Source organism: Falco cherrug, unplaced genomic scaffold (genome assembly GCF_023634085.1).
Source record: "Falco cherrug isolate bFalChe1 unplaced genomic scaffold, bFalChe1.pri scaffold_32, whole genome shotgun sequence".
Taxonomy (NCBI): domain Eukaryota; kingdom Metazoa; phylum Chordata; class Aves; order Falconiformes; family Falconidae; genus Falco; species Falco cherrug.
The window spans coordinates 337,417-349,687 of record NW_026599478.1 but is presented as its reverse complement, the minus strand read 5'-3'; positions in this window follow the sequence as shown (position 1 = coordinate 349,687).

Here is a 12,271-nt window from a genome sequence, read left to right as displayed (position 1 = left end):
CCCAAACAGTATCACATTTAGAGCAGAGGATAATCGTTCCTTTCTACCCCAAACTCTTGGCTGGGGTCACGTTGCAGTGCTATCAAACTAGCAGACCGCAACAAGGCTTTACCGTTGACCATATTCTACTGCCGGTGCTGTAGCGCCTTCCTCCAGAGGCCAGACCACACTGCTCCTCCTCCAGCTGACACCCTCTCCCACAAGCCACAGGGCTATTTAACCCCTTAGCGGGAACCAGCTACACCTGCACGTCATCCACGTCAATCAACCCACTGCCTCTGAGGCAAGGCCACAGCTGCGTGTTATCAATGCTAATCAACCCACCGCCTTCATTCCTCTACAGGGAGAAGCTCACCAAGCACATTTCCACCACCCACAACTGGCTGCTAAAATGTCATTCGCACAGAGAAGTAATTCCACTACTGTTCAGGCTCCCAAGGTACTTTCACACGTTAAAGCCATCGCAAGGCCTCACGGCCCATTTCTCTCCTTGTACCACCACCACTCCAGGAAAGCAGAGGAAACGTGATGGAGACAGCACACTGGGTGAGCTACAGAGCCCCTGATACCATCTACTAAACACGAAGAGTGTGAGCATGGGAAGGACTAGAAAGGCACTCCACTTACCGTTTAGCTGCGTTCTTGCCAATGAGGTGTCGGTGGAATTGGTGGTCAGCCTTGATTATTGCGTAATCCATCCCGTGGATCTAAAAAGAATTATATTTTTATATCTATATCTATATATGTATGTATGTCCACTATTATATATTATATTATATAGGGCCAGGTAGGACAGGCCACCGCTTCTGTCTCGTGCCCTAAGTAACTGCCTACTGCCAGTATTGGCACTGACTCACCAGCGGTCAGCTACAAGCACTTCTGCTCTTAAGCAGAGCACAAGCATTCCTCTGCTTTGAGAAGAGAGCATTGTGCTCATGAAACATTGAAAAGACTCACTTCTATGCCTCTCCAGCTATAACCAAGAGAATCCTTCCTTCTCCGCACCAAAAAAATTAATGCTGACTTTTCAAGGATGCTATGGATGACCAAGGGGTGTCATCCACCTGCCACACAATTTGTCTCCTGCAAGTTCGATTAAGCATGCCAAGACATCCTATGGATGTGACAAACACCTCATCACCTCTGCTCTGTTGCCCCTTCTTCCCCCAGTTTCTTACTGGAACTAGTAACTGCAGCTCACCAGTTCCTTGAGCACGGCTTCAATCTGTTCCTGAGCCACATGCACATCTTCTGTAGGTCCTTCCAAAGTGATGTTATCCTCTCCTCCAGTGAATTTGATGTGAACCTTGAGGTGAAGGACAATGAATCTCTTCAGAATTTGCCAAGATCCAAGCCAGGCCAATGCTTTTGGTCAGGCCTACACCATCGATCCCTGCCACTGAGAGATGCGCTCCTTCCCAAAAAGCCCAGACCAAATCCCCACAATTTTACAAGTCAGAAACTTAACAATTTCGGCCATATGGCAGTGCCTAGAGCCCAAGGCTCTGGTGCCGTCCCGGTTTCTGCAAGGGCTTTGGAGAAGTTTACTCATTTAGCCTTTATCTAGATACCGTCTAACTCCCCAGGGAGAAGCCTTGCTGCACTCGCCATTTCCAGGTATCCTACTACATCAGTTCTCAAAACAGCACCACATAAAGCTTCCTTGGAAGGGCTCAACCCATGACAATAACATAGGAGGAGCAGTGTTTGCAGCAGTAAAAGAGAGGGTTCCCTTGAACAGCAAAGATCTGTGTCATTTCCCCCTGGTTTTACCCACGCTAGAATACACCTCTCTCTTTCGTGACGAGTGATCTGGACTAAACCTTTTTCTACGCCGGGGGTGCTAAGCTAACCAGCTCACCCATACCTTTGGCATCTGCTGAGTTATTTTGGCCAGGTTCTGTCCTTTCTTTCTAATAATGAAACGATGAAGCCAAGAGGGGGCAGAGACCGAGGAGACGGTAAAACTGTTGGCCTGAGAGACAGAAAAACAGAGAAGCTGTTTGATGGACAAACCACAGCACACCACAGCAAGTCCCAGCCCGTCCTCGCCCACCACAGCCCGTCCCAGCCCACCACAGCCCACGAAAGCCCACCACGGCCCACCACAGTTCACCACAGCCCGTCCCAGCCCACCACAGCCCTCCAGAGCCCGTCTCAGCTCACCACAGCCTGTCCCAGCCCACCACAGCCCACCGCAGCCCATCCCAGCCCACCACGGCCCGTCCCAGCCCGTGCCAACCCGTCACAACACACCACAGCCCACCACAGCCCGTCCCTATCCACCACAGCGTGTCCCAACCCACCACAGCCCACCACAGCCCTTCAGAACCCACCACAGCACGTCCCAGGCCACCACAGACCACCACAGCCCACCACAGCCCACCACAGCCCGTGCCAGCCCACCACAGCCCACCACAGCTTGTCCCAGACCACCACAGCTCTTCCCAGCCCACCATAACCAACCACAGCCTATCCCAGCCAATCCCAGCCCACCACAGCCCGTCCCATCACACCACAGCCCACCACAGCCCGTCCCAGCCCACCACAGCCCGTCCCAGCCCACCACTGCCCGTCCCAGCCCACCACTGCCCGTCCCAGCCCGTCCCAACCCTCCAAAGCCCGTCCCAGCACACCACAGCCCACCACAGCCCATCACAGCCCACCACAGCCCGTCCCATCTTACCACAGCCCACACCAGACCGTCCCAGTCCACCACAGACCGTCCCAGCCCACCACAGCCCGTCCCAGCCCACCACAGCCTGTTCCAGCCCACCACTGCCCGTACCAGCCCACCACTGCCCGTCCCAGCCCGTCCCAAGCCACCACAGCCCGTCCCAGCCCACCACAGCCCACCACAGCCCACCGCAGCCCATCCCAGCCCACCACGGCCCGTCCCAGCCCGTGCCAACCCGTCACAACACACCACAGCCCACCACAGCCCGTCCCTACCCACCACAGCGTGTCCCAACCCACCACAGCCCACCACAGCCCTTCAGAACCCACCACTAACCCACCAAAGCCCGTCCCCGCCCACCACAGCCCGTCCCAGCCCACCACAGCCCACCACGCCCCGTGCCAACCCACCAGAGCCCGTCCCAGCCCACCACAGCCCGTCACAGCCCGTCCCAGCCCACCAGAGGTCGTCCCAGCTCACCACAACCCACCACAGCCCTTCCCAGCCCGTCCCAGCCCACCACGGCCGCCGCAGACCATCAGAGCCCGTCCCAGCTCACCACAATCCCGTCCCAGCCCACTATAGCCCGTCCCAGCCCACCACAACCCGTTCTAGCTCACCACAACCCACCACAGCGCACCATAGCACACCACAGCCCACCACAGCGCACCAGAGCCTGTCCCAGCCCACCACAGCCCGTCCCAGCCCACCGCAGCCCGCCACGGCCCGTCCCAGCCCACCACAGCCCATTCCAGACCACCAGAGCCCTTCCCAGTTCACCACAGCATGTCCCAGCACACCACAGCCCACCACAGCCCGTCCAATTTCACCACAGCCCGTCTCAGCTCACCACAACCCACCACAGCCCGTCCCAGCACACCGCAGCCTATCCCAACCCGTCCCAGCCCACCACGACCCGTCCCAGCCCACCACGGCCCGTCCCAGCCCGTCACAGCCCACGACAGCTTGTCCCAGCCCACGATATTCCGTCCCAGCCCACCAGAGCCCACCACAGCTCGTCCCAGCCCACCACAGCCCACAAGAGCTTGTCACAGACCACCACAGCCCGTCCCAGCCCACCACAGCCCACTACGGCCCACCACAGCCCGTCCCAGCCCACCACAGCCCGTCCCAGCCCACCACAGCCCGTAACAGCCCACCACAGCAAGTACCAGCCCGTCCCAGCCCACCACGGCCTGTCTCAGCCCACCACGGCCCGTCTCAGCCCACCACGGCCCGTCTCAGCCCACCACGGCCCGTCTCAGCCCACCACAGCCCACCACGGCCCGTCCCAGGCCACCACAGCCCGTCCCAGCCCACGACAGCCCGTCCCAGCCCACGACAGCCCGTCCCAGCCCACCAGAGCCCACCAGAGCCCACCACAGCTCGTCCCAGCCCACCACAGCCCACAAGAGCTTGTCACAGACCACCACAGCCCGTCCCAGCCCACCACAGCCCACTACGGCCCACCACAGCCCGTCCCAGCCCACCACAGCCCGTCCCAGCTCGTCCCAGACCACCACAGCCTCTCACAGCACACCACAGCCCGTAACAGCCCACCACAGCAAGTACCAGCCCGTCCCAGCCCACCACGGCCCGTCTCAGCCCACCACGGCTCGTCTCAGCTCACCACAACCCGTCCCAGACGACCACAGCCCGTCCCAGCCCACCACAGCCCACCACGGCCCGTCCCAGCCCACCACAGCCCGTCCCAGCCCACCAGAGCCCGTCCCAGCCTGTTTCAGCCCACCACAGCTAACCACGGCCTGTCCCGGCCCACCACGGCCAACCACGGTCCACCATGGCCCACCAGAGCACACCACAGCCCACCACGGCCCTTCCCAGTCCACCACAGCCCACCACAGCCTGTCCAAGCCCACCACGGCCCGGCCCAGCCCACCACGGCCCACCCCAGCCCACCACGGCCCGTCCCAGCCCACCACGGCCCGTCCCAGCCCACCACGGCCCATCACAGCCCACCACAGTTCACCACAGCCCGTCCTAGCCCAGCACGGCTCGTCCCAGCCCACCACGGACCACCACGGCCCATCTCAGCCCACCACAGCCTGTCCAAGCTCAGCACAGCCCTCCACAACCCTCCACAGCCCGTCCCAACCCTCCACAGCTCATCCCAGCCTACCACAGCCCGTCGCAGCCCAACACAGCTTATCCCAGCCCACCGCAGCCCGTCCCAGCCCACCGCAGCCCGTCCTAGCCCACCGAAACCCGTCCCAGCCCACCGAAACCCGTCCCAGCCCACCACAGCCCACCACAGGTCACCACAGCCCACCACCGGTCACCACAGCCCACCACCGGTCACCACAGCCCACCACCGGTCACCACAGCCTGTTTCAGCCCACCACGGCAAACCACGGCCCGTCCCAGCCCACCACGGCCCGCCATGGCCCACCACAGCTCGTCCCAGCTAAACAAGGCGCACCACAGCCCACCACGGCCCGGCCCGGCCCACCACACCCCGTCCCAGCCCACCACTGCCCGTCCCAGCCCGTCCCAGCCCGTCCCAACCCTCCAAAGCCCGTCCCAGCACACCACAGCCTACCACAGCCCATCACAGCCCACCACAGCCCGTTCCAGCTTACCACAGCCCACACCAGACCGTCCCAGCCCACCACAGACCGTCCCAGCCCACCACAGCCCGTCCCAGCCCACCACAGCCCGTTCCAGCCCACCACTGCCCGTCCCAGCCCGTCCCAACCCACCACAGCCCGTCCCAGCCCACCACAGCCCACCACAGCCCACCGCAGCCCATCCCAGCCCACCACGGCCCTTTCCAGCCCGTGCCAACCCGTCACAACACGCCACAGCCCGTCCCAGCCCACCACAGCCCACCGCAGCCCATCCCAACCCACCACAGCCCGTCCCTACCCACCACAGCGTGTCCCAACCCACCACAGCCCACCACAGCCCTTCAGAACCCACCACAGCCCACCACAGCCCGTCCCAGCCCACCACAGCACGTCCCAGGCCACCACAGACCACCACAGCCCACCACAGCCCATGAAGCCCACCACAGCCCGCCTCAGCCCACTACAGCCCGTCCCAGCCCACCACAGCCCGTCCCAGCCCACCACAGCCCACCACAGCTTGTCCCAGACCACCACAGCTCTTCCCAGCCCACCATAACCAACCACAGCCTATCCCAGCCGATCCCAGCCCACCACAGCCCGTCCCATCACACCACAGCCCACCACAGCCCGTCCCAGCCAACCACGGCCCGTCCCAGCCCACCACAGCCCGTCCCAGCCCACCACGGCCCACCACAGCCCACCACGGCCCATCCGGGCCCAACACAGCCCACCAAGGCGCACCACAGCCCATCCCAGCCCATTACAGCCTGTCCCAGACCACCACATCCCATCTCAGCCCACCACAGCCCGTCCCAGCCCACCACAACCAACCACAGCCCACCACAGCCCACCACGGCCGACCACAGCCCACCACGGCAGACCACAGCCCACCACGGCCCATCCAAGCCCACCACGGCCCATCCAAGCCCACCACGGTCCACCACGGCACGTCCCAGCCCACCACGGCCCACCCCAGCCCACCACGGCCCGTCCCAGCCCAGCACGGCCCGTCCCAGCCCACCACGGCCCATCACAGCCCACCACAGTTCACCACAGCCCGTCCTAGCCCAGCACGGCCCGTCCCAGCCCACCACGGACCACCACGGCCCATCTCAGCCCACCACAGCCTGTCCAAGCCCAGCACAGCCCTCCACAACCCTCCACAGCCCGTCCCAACCCTCCACAGCTCATCCCAGCCTACCACAGCCCGTCGCAGCCCAACACAGCTTATCCCAGCCCGTCCCAGCACGTACCAGCCCACCGCAGCCCGTCCTAGCCCACCGAAACCCGTCCCAGCCCACCACAGCCAACCACAGGTCACCACAGCCCACCACCGGTCACCACAGCCCACCACCGGTCACCACAGCCCACCACCGGTCACCACAGCCCACCACAGGTCACCACAGCCTGTTTCAGCCCACCACGGCAAACCACGGCCCGTCCCAGCCCACCACGGCCCGCCATGGCCCACCACAGCTCATCCCAGATAAACAAGGCGCACCACAGCCCACCACGGCCCGTCCCGGCCCACCACAGCCCGTCCCAGCTTACCACAGCCCACCACAGCCCATCCCAGCCCACCACAGCCCGTCCCTGCTTACCTCAGCCCACCACAGACCGTCCCAGCCCACCACAGACCGTCCCAGCCCACCACAGCCCGTCCCAGCCCACCACTGCCCGTCCCAGCCCACCACTGCCCGTCCCAGCCCGTCCCAGCCCGTCCCAACCCTCCAAAGCCCGTCCCAGCACACCACAGCCCACCACAGCCCATCACAGCCCACCACAGCCCGTCCCATCTTACCACAGCCCACACCAGACCGTCCCAGCCCACCACAGACCGTCCCAGCCCACCACAGCCCGTCCCAGCCCACCACAGCCCGTCCCAGCCCACCACTGCCCGTACCAGCCCACCACTGCCCGTCCCAGCCCGTCCCAAGCCACCACAGCCCGTCCCAGCCCACCACAGCCCACCACAGCCCACCGCAGCCCATCCCAGCCCACCACGGCCCGTCCCAGCCCGTGCCAACCCGTCACAACACACCACAGCCCACCACAGCCCGTCCCTACCCACCACAGCGTGTCCCAACCCACCACAGCCCACCACAGCCCTTCAGAACCCACCACTAACCCACCAAAGCCCGTCCCCGCCCACCACAGCCCGTCCCAGCCCACCACAGCCCACCACGCCCCGTGCCAGCCCACCAGAGCCCGTCCCAGCCCACCACAGCCCGTCACAGCCCGTCCCAGCCCACCAGAGGTCGTCCCAGCTCACCACAACCCACCACAGCCCTTCCCAGCCCGTCCCAGCCCACCACGGCCGCCGCAGACCATCAGAGCCCGTCCCAGCTCACCACAATCCCGTCCCAGCCCACTATAGCCCGTCCCAGCCCACCACAACCCGTTCTAGCTCACCACAACCCACCACAGCGCACCATAGCACACCACAGCCCACCACAGCGCACCAGAGCCTGTCCCATCCCACCACAGCCCGTCCCAGCCCACCGCAGCCCGCCACGGCCCGTCCCAGCCCACCACAGCCCATTCCAGACCACCAGAGCCCTTCCCAGTTCACCACAGCATGTCCCAGCACACCACAGCCCACCACAGTCCGTCCAATTTCACCACAGCCCGTCTCAGCTCACCACAACCCACCACAGCCCGTCCCAGCCCACCGCAGCCTATCCCAACCCGTCCCAGCCCACCACGACCCGTCCCAGCCCACCACGGCCCGTCCCAGCCCACCACGGCCCACGACAGCTTGTCCCAGCCCACGATAGTCCGTCCCAGCCCACCAGAGCCCACCAGAGCCCACCACAGCTCGTCCCAGCCCACCACAGCCCACAAGAGCTTGTCACAGACCACCACAGCCCGTCCCAGCCCACCACAGCCCACTACGGCCCACCACAGCCCGTCCCAGCCCACCACAGCCCGTCCCAGCCCACCACAGCCCGTAACAGCCCACCACAGCAAGTACCAGCCCGTCCCAGCCCACCACGGCCCGTCTCAGCCCACCACGGCCCGTCTCAGCCCACCACGGCCCGTCTCAGCCCACCACAGCCCACCACGGCCCGTCCCAGGCCACCACAGCCCGTCCCAGCCCACGACAGCCCGTCCCAGCCCACGACAGCCCGTCCCAGCCCACCAGAGCCCACCAGAGCCCACCACAGCTCGTCCCAGCCCACCACAGCCCACAAGAGCTTGTCACAGACCACCACAGCCCGTCCCAGCCCACCACAGCCCACTACGGCCCACCACAGCCCGTCCCAGCCCACCACAGCCCGTCCCAGCTCGTCCCAGACCACCACAGCCTCTCACAGCACACCACAGCCCGTAACAGCCCACCACAGCAAGTACCAGCCCGTCCCAGCCCACCACGGCCCGTCTCAGCTCACCACGGCCCGTCTCAGCTCACCACAACCCGTCCCAGACGACCACAGCCCGTCCCAGCCCACCACAGCCCACCACGGCCCGTCCCAGCCCACCACAGCCCGTCCCAGCCCACCAGAGCCCGTCCCAGCCTGTTTCAGCCCACCACAGCTAACCACGGCCTGTCCCGGCCCACCACGGCCAACCACGGTCCACCATGGCCCACCAGAGCACACCACAGCCCACCACGGCCCTTCCCAGTCCACCACAGCCCACCACAGCCTGTCCAAGCCCACCACGGCCCGGCCCAGCCCACCACGGCCCACGCCAGCCCACCACGGCCTGTCCCAGCCCACCACGGCCCGTCCCAGCCCACCACGGCCCATCACAGCCCACCACAGTTCACCACAGCCCGTCCTAGCCCAGCACGGCTCGTCCCAGCCCACCACGGCCCACCACGGCCCATCTCAGCCCACCACAGCCTGTCCAAGCTCAGCACAGCCCTCCACAACCCTCCACAGCCCGTCCCAACCCTCCACAGCTCATCCCAGCCTACCACAGCCCGTCGCAGCCCAACACAGCTTATCCCAGCCCACCGCAGCCCGTCCCAGCCCACCGCAGCCCGTCCTAGCCCACCGAAACCCGTCCCAGCCCACCGAAACCCGTCCCAGCCCACCACAGCCCACCACAGGTCACCACAGCCCACCACCGGTCACCACAGCCCACCACCGGTCACCACGGCCTGTTTCAGCCCACCACGGCAAACCACGGCCCGTCCCAGCCCACCACGGCCCGCCATGGCCCACCACAGCTCGTCCCAGCTAAACAAGGCGCACCACAGCCCACCACGGCCCGTCCCGGCCCACCACACCCCGTCCCAGCCCACCACTGCCCGTCCCAGCCCGTCCCAGCCCGTCCCAACCCTCCAAAGCCCGTCCCAGCACACCACAGCCTACCACAGCCCACCACAGCCCACCACAGCCCGTTCCAGCTTACCACAGCCCACACCAGACCGTCCCAGCCCACCACAGACCGTCCCAGCCCACCACAGCCCGTCCCAGCCCACCACAGCCCGTTCCAGCCCACCACTGCCCGTCCCAGCCCACCACTGCCCGTCCCAGCCCGTCCCAACCCACCACAGCCCGTCCCAGCCCACCACAGCCCACCACAGCCCACCGCAGCCCATCCCAGCCCACCACGGCCCGTTCCAGCCCGTGCCAACCCGTCACAACACGCCACAGCCCGTCCCAGCCCACCACAGCCCACCACAGCCCATCCCAACCCACCACAGCCCGTCCCTACCCACCACAGCGTGTCCCAACCCACCACAGCCCACCACAGCCCTTCAGAACCCACCACAGCCCACCACAGCCCGTCCCAGCCCACCACAGCACGTCCCAGGCCACCACAGACCACCACAGCCCACCACAGCCCGTGAAGCCCACCACAGCCCGCCTCAGCCCACTACAGCCCGTCCCAGCCCACCACAGCCCGTCCCAGCCCACCATAACCAACCACAGCCTATCCCAGCCGATCCCAGCCCACCACAGCCCGTCCCATCACACCACAGCCCACCACAGCCTGTCCCAGCAAACCACGGCCCGTCCCAGCCCACCACAGCCCGTCCCAGCCCACCACGGCCCACCACAGCCCACCATGGCCCATCCGGGCCCAACACAGCCCACCAAGGCGCACCACAGCCCATCCCAGCCCATTACAGCCTGTCCCAGACCACCACATCCCATCTCAGCCCACCACAGCCTGTCCCAGCCCACCACAACCGACCACAGCCCACCACAGCCCACCACGGCCGACCACAGCCCACCACGGCAGACCACAGCCCACCACGGCCCATCCAAGCCCACCACGGCCCATCCAAGCCCACCACGGTCCACCACGGCACGTCCCAGCCCACCACAGAGCACCACAGCCCGTCCCAGCCCGTCCTAGCCCACCACAGTATGTCCCAGCCCACCAGAGCCCGTCCCAGCCCACCACAGCCCGTCCCAGCCCACCACAGCCCACCACGCCCCGTGCCAACCCACCAGAGCCCGTCCCAGCCCACCACAGCCCACCACAGCCCGCCCCAGACCACAAGAGGTCGTCCCAGCCCACCACTAACCCACCAAAGCCCGTCCCCGCCCACCACAGCCTGTCCCAGCCCACCACAGCCCACCACGCCCCGTGCCAACCCACCAGAGCCCGTCCCAGCCCACCACAGCCCGTCACAGCCCGTCACAGCCCACCAGAGGTCGTCCCAGCTCACCACAACCCACCACAGCCCTTCCCAGCCCGTCCCAGCCCACCACAGCCCGTCCCAGCCCACCACGGCCGCCGCAGACCATCAGAGCCCGTCCCAGCTCACCACAATCCCGTCCCAGCCCACTATAGCCCGTCCCAGCCCACCACAACCCGTTCTAGCTCACCACAACCCACCACAGCGCACCATAGCCCACCACAGCCCACCACAGCGCACCAGAGTCTGTCCCGGCCCACCAGAGCCTGTCCCAGCCCACCACAGCCCGTCCCAGCCCGTCCCAGCCCACCACAGCCCGTCCCAGCCCACCACAGCCCACCACGCCCCGTGCCAACCCACCAGAGCCCGTCCCAGCCCACCACAGCCCACCACAGCCCGCCCCAGACCACAAGAGGTCGTCCCAGCCCACCACTAACCCACCAAAGCCCGTCCCCGCCCACCACAGCCCGTCCCAGCCCACCACAGCCCACCACGCCCCGTGCCAACCCACCAGAGCCTGTCCCAGCCCACCACAGCCCGTCACAGCCCGTCCCAGCCCACCAGAGGTCGTCCCAGCTCACCACAACCCACCACAGCCCTTCCCAGCCCGTCCCAGCCCACCACAGCCCGTCCCAGCCCACCACGGCCGCCGCAGACCATCAGAGCCCGTCCCAGCTCACCACAATCCCGTCCCAGCCCACTATAGCCCGTCCCAGCCCACCACAACCCGTTCTAGCTCACCACAACCCACCACAGCGCACCATAGCACACCACAGCCCACCAAAGCGCACCAGAGCCTGTCCCAGCCCACCACAGCCCGTCCCAGCCCACCGCAGCCCGCCACGGCCCGTCCCAGCCCACCACAGCCCATTCCAGACCACCAGAGCCCTTCCCAGTTCACCACAGCATGTCCCAGCACACCACAGCCCACCACAGCCCGTCCAATTTCACCACAGCCCGTCTCAGCTCACCACACCCACCACAGCCCGTCCCACCACACCGCAGCCTATCCCAACTCGTCCCAGCCCACCACGGCCCGTCCCAGCCCACCACGGCCCGTCCCAGCCCGTCGCAGCCCGTCCCAGCCCACCACAGCCCGTCCCAGCCCACCACAGCACGTCCCAGCCCACCACAACCGACCACAGCCCACCACAGCCCACCACGGCCGACCACAGCCCACCACGGCCGACCACAGCCCACCACGGCCCATCCAAGCCCACCACGGCCCATCCAAGCCCACCACGGCCCATCCAAGCCCACCACGGTCCACCACGGCACGTCCCAGCCCACCACAGAGCACCACAGCCCGTCCCAGCCCGTCCCAGCCCACCACAGTATGTCCCAGACCACCAGAGCCCGTCCCAGCCCACCACAGCCCGTCCCAGCCCACCACGCCCCGTGCCA